The sequence below is a fragment of the Scyliorhinus torazame genome, unplaced genomic scaffold (assembly GCF_047496885.1).
Source record: "Scyliorhinus torazame isolate Kashiwa2021f unplaced genomic scaffold, sScyTor2.1 scaffold_1399, whole genome shotgun sequence".
NCBI lineage: Eukaryota > Metazoa > Chordata > Chondrichthyes > Carcharhiniformes > Scyliorhinidae > Scyliorhinus > Scyliorhinus torazame.
In genome coordinates this window covers 1-17346 of record NW_027309126.1, presented here as the reverse complement: position 1 = coordinate 17346, position 17346 = coordinate 1, and the positions used below count along the sequence as shown (strand labels likewise).

The 17346-nt window shown below is 48.7% G+C and overlaps 1 non-coding gene across 1 annotated transcript; it reads left to right on the top strand.

The window, feature by feature from the left end:
* Positions 1-8123: 8123 nt before the first annotated feature.
* LOC140407265 (U1 spliceosomal RNA) lies at positions 8124-8287 on the top strand. Its single transcript, XR_011939569.1, has one exon. It is a non-coding gene; the product is annotated as a U1 spliceosomal RNA (small nuclear RNA).
* The last annotated feature ends 9059 nt before the right edge of the window (positions 8288-17346 follow it).

The following is a 17346-nucleotide window of genomic DNA, read 5'->3' as shown; positions in this document are numbered from 1 at the left end:
AAAGCAGACAAGATCCCGAAAGGGCTACAGATCACAAACCCACTCAAGTCGACCGACAACACTGACTACGCTGAGAGACTCTGCCGTCGCACCTCTCACACACTCCTCAACCACCTCGGCCGCCAGCTCTACAGCAGACGCAGCAACCTGGAAACCAAGATAGAGGCCATATTCTCAACTTGCGCTCAGGATGCAGCAGACCAGCTGCGGAACACCGCCAAACAGATGAGACAACAATACTATGCCACCTATATGCACACCAAGAACAGGAAGCTTGAGAAACTTGGCATCACCACCGGCAGCAACCAAGCCACCCCCGGTACCACAGTAGAAAATAATACAGGGAAATCTATTGTCAACTTGTCAGACTACACCCTTCAACCAGATAAAACCGAAGTCCTCAGCAGAGGGCTCAATTTCTGCACCACCACCTAAATGGACCCCATCAGCTTCGCGGCAGACGCGGAGGAATTCATCAGGCGAATGAGGCTCCAGGAATTCTTCCACAGACCCCCAAGAGGCCAACAGCGAACCCAAGGAGACTATCAATGAACCGGAACAGCAGACCAAGAGATCTGCGGTGCGGCAACCGAAGAGGAAAGAGTCGAATTGGACCCCTCCGGAAGGCCGCTGCCTTAGACTCGACATGTATGCTCAAGCCGTCAGGAGTCGAGTCAATGCCAGATTCATCAGTCGCATTCACAAGACAGCCCCGAACGTCACCCAAGCACAACGCAATGCCATCCGCCCTCTCAAGACCAACCGCAGCATCGTCATCAAACCAGCAGACAAAGGAGGGGCCACTGTCGTACTGAACAGAACGGACTACTGCAAAGAAGTATACCGACAACTGAACAACCAAGAACACTACAGACAGTTACCCGCAGATCCGACCAAGGAACACATCCGCCAACTTAACAGACTGATCAAGACCTTGGATCCAGATCTGCAGAGCAGGCTACGTGCTCTCATCCCACGTACTCCCCGCGTTGGAGATCTCTACTGCCTCCCGAAAATACATAAGGCCAACACACCAGGCCGCCCTATCGTTTCAGGCAATGGGACCTTGTGTGAGAACCTCTCTGGCTACATCGAGGGCATCTTGAAACCCATCGTACAAGGTACGCCCAGCTTCTGTTGCGACACAACGGACTTCCAACAGAAACTCAGCAACCATGGACCAGTTGAACCAGGAACATTCCTCGTCACAATGGACGTCTCGGCACTCTACACCAGCATCCCCCATGACGGCGGCATTGCTGCAACAGCCTCAGTACTCAACACCGACAACTGCCAATCTCTAGACGCAATTCTGCAACTCATCCGCTTCATTCTGGATCACAACGTCTTCACCTTCAACAACAAGTTCTTCATCCAGATGCACGGAACAGCCATGGGGACCAAATTCGCACCCCAATACGCCAACATCTTCATGCACAAGTTTGAACAGGACCTACTCACCACACAGGACCTTCAACCGACGTTATACACCAGATACATCGATGACATTTTTTTCCTTTGGACCCACGGCAAAGAATCACTGAAATGACTACACGATGACATTAAAAAGTTCCAGCCAACCATCAGACTCACCATGGACTACTCTCCAAAATCAGTTGCATTCCCCGGAGCGGAGAAACGACGTCATCTTCTTCACAGCCTTCAACACGTCATTGATGACGATGAACATCTTACCAAGGTCATCCCCACACCCCCACTACTTGCCTTCAAACAACCGCGCAACCTCAAACAAACCATTGTTTGCAGCAAACTACCCAGTCTTCAGAACAGTGACCACGACACCACACAACCCTGCCATGGTAATCTCTGCAAGACGTGCCAGATCATCGACATGGATACCACTATTACACGTGAGAACACCACCCACCAGGTACGCGGTACATACTCGTGTGACTCGGCCAACGTTGTCTACCTCATACGCTGCAGGAAAGGATGTCCCAAAGCGTGGTACATTGGCGAGACAATGCAGACACTGCGACAACGATTGAACGGACATCGCGCAACAATCGCCAGGCAGGAATGTTCCCTTGCAGTCGGGGAACACTTCAGCAGTCAAGGGCATTCAGCCTCTGATCTCCGGGTAAGCGTTCTCCAAGGCGGCCTTCAGCACGCGCGACTACGCAGAATCGCCGAGCAGAAACTTATAGCCAAGTTCCGCACACATGAGTGCGGCCTCAACCGGGACCTGGGATTCATGTTGCATTACATTCATCCCCCACCATCTGGCCTGCGAAATCCTACCAACTGTCCTGGCTTGACACAATTCACACCTCTTTAACCTGGGGTTACCCCATCTCTGGATCTGCAAAGATTTAATCACCTGCTAATGGTCGCATTCCAAGCATTGTTTGGCATCTTTGGATTTGTCTATATATGTGTTTCTGGAACATACGTCTTCATTCACCTGAGGAAGGAGCAGCGCTCCGAAAGCTAGTGACATCGAAACAAACCTGTTGGACTTTAACCCGGTGTTGTAAGACTTCGTACAAGTTAAAATAATTCTGTTTGAAAGTTTAAAGTAATCAGTCATTGTTCTGTGCAAGTTTTGGAATCTGTCAGTGGAATTTACTTCACACAGGCAAGTGTTAACAAGTGTATGGGGAACTGATTAGAAGTTTTGATTGAGATATTCCTGCATTATGGAAAGGTGTGAGATCTTTTTAGGGTTGGGAAATGGATTGATGATCAAAGGAAGCAGTTTTTTGTTTACTACATCAGACTGAGGTTCACAACTTCCATGTGCTGAGAGAAAGGATTGATTAACCAACACCAATTATTCAAATCCTTCAGACAAGTGACAAAGCAACTTGAATTCAGAATATCCAATATACAAACAGAGACAAGCAGGCACCTGTAATCAGAGCTTAAACTTCATGTTTGAATGTGAAGGGCTGAGTTCATGATTGTAATGAACAAGAGTCCACCCTGGGATTCGGTGCAATTTGAATTCTGCTTTTCCAAAATAATAAAAATAAGTATCTGCAATGAAAAATCCCTTGGACAGGACAGAGGGATTTTGACTCTGTATTTAATTCCAGACAGTATTTGGGTTGTGAGTGTTTGATGGACAGTGTAGATGAAGCTTTACTCTGAAACAATGGAATTTAGGTTAAGGGATGATTTAATCAAATGCTTCAGAATAATAATTGATATTGTACATCTCGTGTGTGTCTCAGTGTCAGTTCTGAAACATGTACAGCACAACCTCATCTTGTTTCTGTGTCTCCCTGTATCTCTCTCTCTCTCTCTCTCTCTTTCTCAAATTAGCTGGTCCATTTCCTAAATTACTCCTGACTAGATTTCAAAAGGGCTCCATTGCCTGTGAAGCAGTTTGCGATACCCAAAGGTTCTGAAATGTGCTTTCGAAATGCCTGTCCCCAAGTTGCTGTGAGGATGTTCAGAGTCAGTGGGTGACTTGGGTCACACACAGGACAGATACACCTCTCCAAGTTAAAGGTGGAGATGCCGTCGTTTTCGGCTGGTCCCGCTGGCGCAAATCACAACAGGTCCTTACCTGCAGGACCTGGCTCTGCGTGCGGCCTGCGGAGTCCTCGCGGGGCACGGGGGAATCTGGCCCCGTGGTGGGGGGGGGGGGGGGGGTGGCCCCACGGTGGCCCCACGGTGGCCTGGCCCGTGATCGGGGCCCACCGATCCGCAGGTGGGGCTGTGCCGTGGGGGCACTCTTTCCCTCCACGCCGGCCGCTGTGAACCTCCGCGATGGCCGGCGCAGAGAAGAAATCCCGTGCGCATGCGCAGGAAATACGCCAGCAGTGGGGGGGGGGGGGGGGGTGAACGGAGTCTTTAAGGAGTTCTATAGTAAACTGTCTGAGTCGGAGCCTCCCACGGGAGTGGATGGGATGAGGCAACTTTTGGACCAGTTGAGGTTTCCAAAGGTGGAAGAGGCCCTGGTGGAGGGGCTGAGGGCCCTGATTGAATTGGAGGAGATTGTCAAGGGTATAGAGGGCATGCAATTGGGTAAAGCCCCAGGGCAGGACGGTTACCAGGTAGAATTCTATAAGACATTTTCGGAAATATTGAGCCCACTCCTGATGAGGACCTTCAATGAGGCTAGAGAAAAAGGAACCCTCCCCCCCCCAACAATGTTACAGGCCTTGATCTCACTCATTCTTAAACGAGGGAAGGACCCGGAACATTGCGAGTCACACAGGCCGATTTTGCTGATAAACGTGGATACCAAATTGCTAGCTAAGATTCTGGCCACAAGAATTGAGGATTGCGTCCCAGGGGTGATAGAGGAAGTCCAGACTGGGTTTGTGAAAGGCAGACAACTCAATACCAATGTCCGGAGACTTTTCAATATTATTATGATGCCCTGAGAGGGAGGGGAGGTGGAGGTGGTAACAGCGAAAGTTTTTGTTACCCTGGTATACAAGTGGCCAGGAAATGGGATGCCCTGCACAGGCTCAACCTGACCCGGTTTGTGGAGCAAATGGAAGGGGACTTTAAAAGGTGGGACATGCTCCCGCTGTCACTGGCAGGGAGGGTGCAGACCGTGAAAATGGCTGTCCTCCACAGATTTTTGTTTGTCTTTCAGTGCCTCCCCATCTTCATCCCTAAGGCCTTTTTTAAGTGGGTGAGTAGGTTCATTGTGTGGGCGAATAAAGGAGATCGCTGTTGGAGCGCAGTCGGAGGGGTGGGGGGGCAGGTTGGCGCTGCCAAGCTTTCACAACTACTACTGGGCGACCAATATAGCGATGATTAGGAAGTGGGCGATGGTGGTGGGGGGGGGGGGTGGGGGGGTGGGGGGGGGAGCAGCTGGAGACGGCGTCATGTAAAGGTACCAGTCTGGGAGCTTTGATAACAGCTCCTTTGCCGTTCTCGCCGACCGGTTACTCCACAAGTCCGGTGGTGGTGGCGACACTGCGGATCTGGGGACAGTGGAGGAGGTACAAGAAGGTTGAGGGAGCGTCGATCTGGACCCCGATATGTAACAACCTCAGGTTTGTCCCGGGTAGGATGGATGGTGGGTTCCACAGCTGGCAGAGGGCAGGTATCAGCAGGATGGGAGATCTGGTCATAAACGGAAGCTTTCCCAGTTTGAAGGCACTAGAGGACAAATTTAATCTGCCGCCAGGAAACGCCTTTAAACATCTGCAAGTACGAGCATTCCAGAACAAACAGGCAGTGGCCTTTCCGACGCTGCCACCACTGAGGATACAGGACAGGGTGGTCTCCGGCACCAGGGTGGGGGAGGGGAAGGTATTGGATATCTACCGGGAACTACAGGAGGCGGAGGAAACCCTGGTGGAGGAGCTCAAGGGCAAGTGGGAGGAGGAGCTAGGTGAGGGGTGAGGAGTTGAAAGCGGGTCTGTGGGCAGAGGTCCTGGGCAGGGTTAATTCCTCCTCATCATGTGCCAGGCTCAGTCTAATTCAATTTAAGGTGGTCCACCGGGCACACATGATGGCAGCGAGAATGAGCACGTTTTTAGGGTAGAAGACAGTTGTGTGAGGTGCAAGGGCAGCCCTGCAAACCATGTCCACATGTTTTGGGCATGCCCGGAGCTTAGAGAGTTCTGGCACGGGTTCGCGAGGGCAATGTCCAAGGTGCTTAACACACGGGTGGTGCCGAGTCCAGAGATAGCAATCTTTGGAGTGTCAGAAGACCCGGGAGTTCAGGGGGCGAAAGAGGCCGACGTCTTGGCCTTTGCCTCCCTAGTAGCCTGGAGATGGATTTTATTAATGTGGAGGGACTCGAAGCCCCCGAGTGTAGAGACTTGGGTTAACGACATGGCTGGGTTTCTCAGCCTCGAGAAAATAAAGTTTGCCTTAAGAGGGTCAATGCTGGGGTTCGCTCGGAGGTGGCAGCCGTTCCTCGACTTTCTCGGGGGAAATTAAAATGTCAGCAGCAGCAGCAATCCGTAGGGGGGGTGGGTGTGTGCTTCATTGGGATGGTGTGGGAAGACTGGGTCGCGTGGGGTAATGTCTGTTTAATTGTTATTGTATATTCTCTTTTTGCATTATGTGAATGTTCACTCTAGTTTGTTTTGTTGTTATTGTTACTACTGTATTATTATGAAAAAATTCTGCAAAACCTTAATAAAAATACTTTTTAAAAAGAAAAAAAAAGGTAAATACGGCAGCGATTCGGCGCATGCGCCAGATCGCGCTGGCGCTCCCGCACGTGCGCCAACCTCGCCGGCCGGCGGAGGCCCTTCGGCGCTGGTTGGTGTGGTGCAATTTAATGTGGTCAATCCACCTACACGGCACCTCGTTTGGGTTGTGGGGGCGAAAGCCATGCAAACACGGGGAGAATGTGCAAACTCCACACGGACTGTGACCCAGAGCCAGGATCGAACCTGGGACCTCGGTGCCGAATAAAGATTATTATACAGTGTAGTCTCACAGGCTCTCACCCTGGGTACATGATAGTCAGAACTCCAAAAGGAATAATTGTAGTGACCACATCAACATGGTGGAATGTTTATTCTAGTCTTATAGTATAAACAGTGACCGGGTCAACTGCAGTGATATCTGGGAAAGGAGCTAATGTGTTCTCAATAGTGATATGGATGAGAACAGCTATATATTACAAGCTAATATTCAGAATGACATTCTCTAATGCAGTAATATTTCAGATAGAGTGTACAGCAGCATTTACAGCTACTGATGCAGCCAGGAAATAAATTGAAATATGGGGTTTATATTGAACAAGAACAACAAAGAACAAAGAAAAGTACAGCACAGGAACAGGCCCTTCGGCCCTCCAAGCCAGTGCCACCTAAACTACAATGCTGCCCGCCTAAACTACAATCTTCTACACTTCCTGGGTCTGTATCCCTCTATTCCCATCCTATTCATGTATTTCTCAAGATGGACCTTAAATGTCACTATCGTCCCTGCTTCCACCACCTCCTCCGGCAGCGAGTTCCAGGCACCCACTACCCTCTGTGTAAAAGACTTGCCTCGTACACAGGGCTAAATCGCTGGCTTTGAAAGCAGACCAAGGCAGGCCAGCAGCACGGTTCAATTCCTGTAACAGCCTCCCCGAACAGGCGCTGGAATGTGGCGACTAGGGTCTTTTCACAGTAACTTCATTGAAGCCTACTTGTGACAATAAGCGATTTTCATTTCATTTCATTTCATTTCTAAACATTGCCCCTCGCACCTTAAACCTATGCCCCCGAGTAATTGACCCTGCTACCATGGGGAAAAGCCGCTGACTATCTGTCTATGCTCCTTATAATTTTGTAGACCGCTATCAGGTCACCCCTCAACCTCCGTCGTTCCAGTGAGAACAAACCGAGTTTATTCAACCGCTCCTCATACCTAATGCCCTCCATACCAGGCAACATCTGGTAAATCTCTTCTGCACCCTCCCTGTGGGGGGAGTATGTGTGGGGGGGAGTGTGTGGGTGTTTGTGTGGGGGGGTGTGTGGGGGGGGATTGGGGGGTAGGGAGTGTGTGGGGGGGGGGAGTGTGTGGGGCGGGGTTGTGTGTGTGGGGGGAGTGGGTGTGTGGGGGGGGAGTGTGTGTGTGTGTGGGGGGGGGAGTGTGGGGTGGGGAGTGTGTGGGTGGGGGAGTGTGTGAGGGGGGGAGTGTGGGGAGTGTGTGGGGTGGAGAGTGGGTGGGGGGGAGTGTGTGGGGCGGTGGTGTGTGTGGGGGGGGGAGTGGGGGGGGAAGGAAGTGTGTGGGAGGGAGTGGGTGTGGGGAGTCTGGGGGGGGTTCCTCAACCTCGTGACCAAAAACATCTCTCCGAGTGACAATAATGAGCATGTTTGTGACTCCAAACCCTCCTGATCAATCTCTCTCTCTGCCAGTGTCTGAGAAGTTTCATCTTTCCTTGCTGAACAAAGTTAGACAGAGAAAGTTTTCTTTCCGGAAAGCTGAGCCTGTGATTGTGGCTGAGGGGCGGTTCACTTCCTTTTAAGGGCAATATGCAAATGAGCATAGTGGACTTTTTGAGCCATATTTCTCCAACTAGAGAGGAACATTCCAACATTTGTTAGAACAATACCGAAGAAGTAGCTTTACTGATGAGAGGAAATTGTAAGTAAAGGGACAGTTTAGCGGTGTAAATGCAGTAAGTGTGAGTGAAAGATGTGATGTGTGGTGTGGGCTGGGAGTGTGTCGTGTTTTTAAGCATACTTACCTGGCAGGGGTGAAACCATGATCAAAAAGGTGGTTCGCCCAGGACGAGGCTAGCCCATTGCACTTCGGGTGTGCTGACGCCTGCGATGTCCCCAAATGCGGGATACTCGACTGCAAAATTTGTGGTAGTGGGGGACTGCGTTCGCGCTCTCCCCTGATTTACAAAATAAAAATAGAATTGCTGTTCATTCACTTGCCAGTAGGGCGCTCAACTCTTTCGAGACCTGTCCAGTCTTATGTATTTGCTGGTTACCTAGTCTTTCCACACAATAATTGCCCACCTCCATTATTTTACTCCCTTCCATTATCAACAATTATTCCTTCTGCTCAGAGTTTATTACTCTGCCTGCAATCCACCCATAACTACAATTTATTTACCCCAGAAAAAATAACCCTCACCCCACGCAATTCTCCCCCTGACATTTTATTTGTGGTCGGCAAATTCAAAACACCGTGGGCTGGATTCTCCAATCCTCAGGCTAAGTGCTGATGCCAACGGAGGATCCGTGGAGTTTCACGATGGCAAAACTGACACAAAACCCTCACCAATTCCGCTACTTGTGAGTGGCTAGCAGCGGCGTTGCGTGAAACACTCGTGGAACGCGCGGTAAATGGTTGGAGAATCGCCAGGTCCCGTGCCGAGTGTTGCAGACTGGCACATTCCAAGGTCCAGGACTATGTGCTGAGGGACGCACTCAAGCTTGGGTCAGCTGCCGCCAAGGCGCAAAGGGGAAAGACCACTGTGTAAGGTCTCACCAGCAAATGTACACCGAGGGGCAGTTAACAGTGTAAACCCCCCTCGGTCTGGGTCATTAACACTCCAATGTATAAAAGAAACATGACAATGTAAATCATAGATCATAGAATTTACAGTGCAGAAGGAGGCCATTCGGCCCATCGAGTCTGCACCGGTTCTTGGAAAGAGCACCCTACCCAACGTCAACACCCCCACCCTATCCCCATAACCACATAACCCCACCCAACACTAAGGGCAATTTTGGACACTAAGAGCAATTTATCGTGGCCAATCCACCTAACCTGCACATCTTTGGACTGTGGGAGGAAACCGGAGCACCCGGAGGAAACCCACACAAACACGGGGAGGATGTGCAGACTCCTCACAGACAGTGACCCAAGCCGGAATCGAACCTGGGACCCTGGAGCTGTGAAGCAATTGTGCTCTCCACAATGCTACCGTTCTGCCCGTCTATAATGTTTAAGAAGGAATTACATAAGAACATAATTACTAGGAGCAGGAGTAGGCCATCTGGCCCCTCGAGCCTGCTCCTCCATTCAATGAGGTCATGGCTGATCTTTTGTAACGTAAAGAGCGATATGTGTGTAAGGTTATCAAAATTGAATGGAAGAAAGTCAAGGGAATGTGTAACTCTGATGGAAATGTACAGTCAAGACAATTCAAAATGTTCTGTAATGTTTATGATAGATTTTATGAATAAAGTATATTTTTTGAAGAAAAAAAAAGATCGGACACATTTCCATAAAGCAGGAATATCTCAATCAAACTTGAGTTCCCATAGACTTGTTAACACTTGACTGTATAAAGTAAATTCCACTGAGAGATTCCAAAAGCTGCCACGGAAATGACTGGTGAGATTAAATTTTGAAACAGAACTATTTTAACTGATGCCTCAATCCTATCACACAGAAATGTTGTACGTTTTGAACTTCCACTGTTTCTATCTTCTTATCATTGATAAAGAACATGGTTCGGCTGTTTAGCACCGGGCTAAATCGCTGGCTTTGAAAGCAGACCAAGGCAGGCCAGCAGCACGGTTCAATTCCCGTAACAGCCTTCCCGAACAGGAGCCGGAATGTGGCAACTCGGGGCTTTTCACAGTAACTTAATTGAAGCCTACTTGTGACAATAAGCAATTTTCATTTCATTTCTATCCTTTCTATGTCTAAATCACCTTGGGATTCTCAAACCCATTTATTAGAAGATTCAATGTACAAATAAATGATTGGAAAGGGAGAGATAGAAAGCTGGAGGGACAGAGACAGGGATATTTAACCCCAAACCCCCCTCAGAAATCCTTCCAACCCCACCGCCCTGTCTAAAACACAAACACCACCATTGAGGACAAACCTGTACCCAGGCTGCGGCCTATTCATTTCAGACCCACTCCCTCACCGCCTCCCGACTGCTTCACACTCAGTGAGCCAGTTTAATTTTAAATTGTGCGTGGTCACTAAGTTGACAGTTCAGGAAAGGCTGCAGGCCATTGGTGCACAGCAGGATCCCACACATAGCAATGTGATCCTGTCAGGGTGGGACAGGCAGGTGAGCAGGGGGGTGGGGGACATGTTCCTTCCCTTGACTGCTATATTCTTTCTTCAATCTCCCCTCGCCACCACCCCAACCTCTGAACAGCACGGGTATTCCAAGTCTCGAGACACATCCGCCCTCAGAAAGTTAAACTCCCCTCTTTAACCTGGGAAACCCACTGCCCGGTAAATCACCCTCCCAGCATTTATTGCTATTCTTTTCGCAAATCAAGGAATTCCCGGGAAGGTGTGCTGGAGGCTCCCCGGTGCAGTTTGTGGGGTGGTTTTTGTTGATTGAAGGTTTAAAGAGACACCAAGAAGGTGGAGAGAGATGGACAGATATCGGCAGAACGCTGGGGAGACAGAGGGAGAGAGACAAGAATGGAAAGAATGCAGAAAGAGAGAGACAGCCTCTCTTTTTCACTACCTCCCTCTCTGTCATTCTCCCTCTCTCTAATCTCCATCACCCCCCAGCCCCACATTCTTTCTGTACTTCTCTCTCTGTCTTGCTCATCCCAGTAGTTGTGAAGGAGAGAGAGAGAGAAAGAGAGGGTCACACACAGGAATCTAACAATCAGAACCACAGCAAACTGAATTCAAATGGCCCCCTGCGGATTTCATTGCACCCTCATATTTATGTCTCGGCCTAAAATACAGGCTTCATTCCAGAATTATACCCGCTTCAAGTTAAGGGACTTTAATTCCGCACCATCGAGATTACTTTAGTCGATGGATAAATTTTAAAAGTGACCCCGCTTTTGTTAATTTTGTGAATTCTGCAGGCAACTTATGCACAGGGAGATCCCAAAAATGATAACACTTTCCTTATTGAGTTCAGAGTTTCACATCGTGAATTTCTCTCTCTCTCTCTCTTTCTCTCTGTTTCTACACCATTGTTGCAATGTACAAACTGACAGCAGTATTGTTTGCACAGTAAGATCCCACAAGCAGAAATGTGATCCTGGCTGAATATCCCCTCAGTCATCTGTGGAAAGGGTTCATCAACTCCCTCATTCCCAAGACTTTCAAATTTGAGACCTTCGAACCCACTTTGCAGTCCATGTGCTATTTTATTTTAAGAGTTGTGATCTCAATTGCTTTGCGGGCAAAGGCCACAGGCCTGTGCGTGAACAGCAAGATCCCACAGCAGCAGCAATGTGAACCTAACCAGGCGGGGCGCTGTCTTTCCTCTCCCCCCCCCACTCCCTCACTCCTGCTACGAGCCTCATTCCCCCATTCCACCCTGGATCTAAACCCCTTCCTCCCCCCTCATCCTGTGTGTGTGGATTGGACCAAGTCTAAAGAACTCCCTTCAATCCTCGGAAAGAGTTAAACTGCCTCTCAAAACTAAGAAAACCCTTTTTAAAACAAAATCCATTGGTACAGAGAAAGATCCCAGAAGGTGCAGTCAGCAGTGTTGCGTGTCGTTTAAAATAGCTAACAGGTTATACAGAGAGTGAACGTGGCTCAGGCAATGAAATCAAACCCCCCCTCCCTTTTGGGACATCCAGATTTAAAAGAACCCCTGTTATTTTGGGTTCATAAACAACATTTAGACAGCTTCATATTACAGATCTTTAATTTACTCTTTGTCACCCACCAAAGGGTTAATGTGTTTGTGTCTAAGTGCAAGGCCGGGGCGGCAATAAAGAGACAACTCACGTGTGTGCGGCCAGTGGAGTAGGCCTCAGTCCTTCCACTTGTCCTCTGGAGAATAGCCCTTGTCCAAAGATTCCTGCTCACATTGCAGTCTTCAAAATTCAAATTCCTGGGGAAAAGAGGGAGAAAGTTGACTGAAAGATGGGAAAACTGACACTATTTGATATAGCGAGATCCCAGGATCCACTTATCAGTTACACAAACTCTCAGCAATGTTCAAACACAAAAATGGTACAGCTTTCAACCAGAGGCTAAAAAAAGATGAGAGACAGTTTCCCCCTTCCCTTATGTTTCTCTCTGACTCTCAGTCCCTCACTCATTTATATTTCTGTCCCCCTCCCTCACTCACTATCCCTCAGTTATTAAAATTACACCTCGGTCAGGGTAATAACCAGACACAACTCACCCTGGGTGAAGCCTGCAGAACAGGCCTCAGCCAGCGCTGAGTTCAAATACTATTGGGAAATGATTAGAAACAGTATTGGTTGAGATCTCCTCAGAGATCTGTGTGCAGACCTACCCCATGACTTTCTGTCATGAATGTTTTCAGTCTGTCCGCTGCGATGGTTTGCTAAAGATGTGTCTTCACAGGAGAGGCCAGAGGCATTTGTCCTGTCTATGGTCATGTTAATTCAGGGCACAGCAACAGATCTAGCAATGTCCTGTCCTTACTTCAGTATTTATGTTAATATTTAATTCCCCCTGAGTTTCTGACTAGTTTGGGTTGTCTATTCATCTGTCTCCCGAGGAGGGGTTTCTATACAATGAGTAAAAACCAGCAAGAATTTCCCAGGACGGACCTGTCTTGGGAGTCTTTGATGGGAACAATCTTATTCTATGTTACTCACAGTCAGATTTCCTCAGTCAGCTGCTATATAAATTGGGATTCAATTTGATTTTTTTCACACTGTGAGATGTAAAGTTTATTCCTGAATCAATACAGGGTCATCGGCAACAACATCATTTTATTAGACAAGGAGGTTCAATGGGATTTTTCACTGAAATCCTCTGATGTCAATTCCTGAGATTAGAATTGATGTCAATTCCTGAGATTAGAATTTATAATGAAACAATTTAGATTAAATTAAAACAGTCAGTATGATCATCCCCAACTACTTTCTGTTAATTGATTTTTCGCAGCTGGATTCACACAATACAGACAGCAATGTCTCGTAGATATTGGAAGTGCCACAAATGTCGTCAAATGCAGTGCGTGGGGTCCCTCACTGTTTCAATCGTACTGAGGAACAGTCAGCCCACAGGGACAACATTTCTGTATAATAGGACTGATGCACAAGTTAAAATCGTTCACCTGAGGAAGGAGCAGCGCTCCGAAAGCTAGTGACATCGAAACAAACCTGTTGGACTTTAACCTGGTTTTGTAAGACTTCGTACTGTGCTCACCCCAGTCCAACGCCGGCATCTCTACATCATGGCTACCATCGACACCGCAAACTGCCGGCTCAAAGTGGAGAGGATCTCCAGGAAGGTCGCGCATATAGACACTGACATTAAGTTTCTACAAAGATGCAAGAAAGCAGACAAGATCCCGAAAGGGCTACAGATCACAAACCCACTCAAGTCGACCGACAACACTGACTACGCTGAGAGACTCTGCCGTCGCACCTCTCACACACTCCTCAACCACCTCGGCCGCCAGCTCTACAGCAGACGCAGCAACCTGGAAACCAAGATAGAGGCCATATTCTCAACTTGCGCTCAGGATGCAGCAGACCAGCTGCGGAACACCGCCAAACAGATGAGACAACAATACTATGCCACCTATATGCACACCAAGAACAGGAAGCTTGAGAAACTTGGCATCACCACCGGCAGCAACCAAGCCACCCCCGGTACCACAGTAGAAAATAATACAGGGAAATCTATTGTCAACTTGTCAGACTACACCCTTCAACCAGATAAAACCGAAGTCCTCAGCAGAGGGCTCAATTTCTGCACCACCACCTAAATGGACCCCATCAGCTTCGCGGCAGACGCGGAGGAATTCATCAGGCGAATGAGGCTCCAGGAATTCTTCCACAGACCCCCAAGAGGCCAACAGCGAACCCAAGGAGACTATCAATGAACCGGAACAGCAGACCAAGAGATCTGCGGTGCGGCAACCGAAGAGGAAAGAGTCGAATTGGACCCCTCCGGAAGGCCGCTGCCTTAGACTCGACATGTATGCTCAAGCCGTCAGGAGTCGAGTCAATGCCAGATTCATCAGTCGCATTCACAAGACAGCCCCGAACGTCACCCAAGCACAACGCAATGCCATCCGCCCTCTCAAGACCAACCGCAGCATCGTCATCAAACCAGCAGACAAAGGAGGGGCCACTGTCGTACTGAACAGAACGGACTACTGCAAAGAAGTATACCGACAACTGAACAACCAAGAACACTACAGACAGTTACCCGCAGATCCGACCAAGGAACACATCCGCCAACTTAACAGACTGATCAAGACCTTGGATCCAGATCTGCAGAGCAGGCTACGTGCTCTCATCCCACGTACTCCCCGCGTTGGAGATCTCTACTGCCTCCCGAAAATACATAAGGCCAACACACCAGGCCGCCCTATCGTTTCAGGCAATGGGACCTTGTGTGAGAACCTCTCTGGCTACATCGAGGGCATCTTGAAACCCATCGTACAAGGTACGCCCAGCTTCTGTTGCGACACAACGGACTTCCAACAGAAACTCAGCAACCATGGACCAGTTGAACCAGGAACATTCCTCGTCACAATGGACGTCTCGGCACTCTACACCAGCATCCCCCATGACGGCGGCATTGCTGCAACAGCCTCAGTACTCAACACCGACAACTGCCAATCTCTAGACGCAATTCTGCAACTCATCCGCTTCATTCTGGATCACAACGTCTTCACCTTCAACAACAAGTTCTTCATCCAGATGCACGGAACAGCCATGGGGACCAAATTCGCACCCCAATACGCCAACATCTTCATGCACAAGTTTGAACAGGACCTACTCACCACACAGGACCTTCAACCGACGTTATACACCAGATACATCGATGACATTTTTTTCCTTTGGACCCACGGCAAAGAATCACTGAAATGACTACACGATGACATTAAAAAGTTCCAGCCAACCATCAGACTCACCATGGACTACTCTCCAAAATCAGTTGCATTCCCCGGAGCGGAGAAACGACGTCATCTTCTTCACAGCCTTCAACACGTCATTGATGACGATGAACATCTTGCCAAGGTCATCCCCACACCCCCACTACTTGCCTTCAAACAACCGCGCAACCTCAAACAAACCATTGTTTGCAGCAAACTACCCAGTCTTCAGAACAGTGACCACGATACCACACAACCCTGCCATGGTAATCTCTGCAAGACGTGCCAGATCATCGACATGGATACCACTATTACACGTGAGAACACCACCCACCAGGTACGCGGTACATACTCGTGTGACTCGGCCAACGTTGTCTACCTCATACGCTGCAGGAAAGGATGTCCCAAAGCGTGGTACATTGGCGAGACAATGCAGACACTGCGACAACGATTGAACGGACATCGCGCAACAATCGCCAGGCAGGAATGTTCCCTTGCAGTCGGGGAACACTTCAGCAGTCAAGGGCATTCAGCCTCTGATCTCCGGGTAAGCGTTCTCCAAGGCGGCCTTCAGCACGCGCGACTACGCAGAATCGCCGAGCAGAAACTTATAGCCAAGTTCCGCACACATGAGTGCGGCCTCAACCGGGACCTGGGATTCATGTTGCATTACATTCATCCCCCACCATCTGGCCTGCGAAATCCTACCAACTGTCCTGGCTTGACACAATTCACACCTCTTTAACCTGGGGTTACCCCATCTCTGGATCTGCAAAGATTTAATCACCTGCTAATGGTCGCATTCCAAGCATTGTTTGGCATCTTTGGATTTGTCTATATATGTGTTTCTGGAACATACGTCTTCATTCACCTGAGGAAGGAGCAGCGCTCCGAAAGCTAGTGACATCGAAACAAACCTGTTGGACTTTAACCCGGTGTTGTAAGACTTCGTACAAGTTAAAATAATTCTGTTTGAAAGTTTAAAGTAATCAGTCATTGTTCTGTGCAAGTTTTGGAATCTGTCAGTGGAATTTACTTCACACAGGCAAGTGTTAACAAGTGTATGGGGAACTGATTAGAAGTTTTGATTGAGATATTCCTGCATTATGGAAAGGTGTGAGATCTTTTTAGGGTTGGGAAATGGATTGATGATCAAAGGAAGCAGTTTTTTGTTTACTACATCAGACTGAGGTTCACAACTTCCATGTGCTGAGAGAAAGGATTGATTAACCAACACCAATTATTCAAATCCTTCAGACAAGTGACAAAGCAACTTGAATTCAGAATATCCAATATACAAACAGAGACAAGCAGGCACCTGTAATCAGAGCTTAAACTTCATGTTTGAATGTGAAGGGCTGAGTTCATGATTGTAATGAACAAGAGTCCACCCTGGGATTCGGTGCAATTTGAATTCTGCTTTTCCAAAATAATAAAAATAAGTATCTGCAATGAAAAATCCCTTGGACAGGACAGAGGGATTTTGACTCTGTATTTAATTCCAGACAGTATTTGGGTTGTGAGTGTTTGATGGACAGTGTAGATGAAGCTTTACTCTGAAACAATGGAATTTAGGTTAAGGGATGATTTAATCAAATGCTTCAGAATAATAATTGATATTGTACATCTCGTGTGTGTCTCAGTGTCAGTTCTGAAACATGTACAGCACAACCTCATCTTGTTTCTGTGTCTCCCTGTATCTCTCTCTCTCTCTCTCTCTCTTTCTCAAATTAGCTGGTCCATTTCCTAAATTACTCCTGACTAGATTTCAAAAGGGCTCCATTGCCTGTGAAGCAGTTTGCGATACCCAAAGGTTCTGAAATGTGCTTTCGAAATGCCTGTCCCCAAGTTGCTGTGAGGATGTTCAGAGTCAGTGGGTGACTTGGGTCACACACAGGACAGATACACCTCTCCAAGTTAAAGGTGGAGATGCCGTCGTTTTCGGCTGGTCCCGCTGGCGCAAATCACAACAGGTCCTTACCTGCAGGACCTGGCTCTGCGTGCGGCCTGCGGAGTCCTCGCGGGGCACGGGGGAATCTGGCCCCGTGGTGGGGGGGGGGGGGGGGGGTGGCCCCACGGTGGCCTGGCCCGTGATCGGGGCCCACCGATCCGCAGGTGGGGCTGTGCCGTGGGGGCACTCTTTCCCTCCACGCCGGCCGCTGTGAACCTCCGCGATGGCCGGC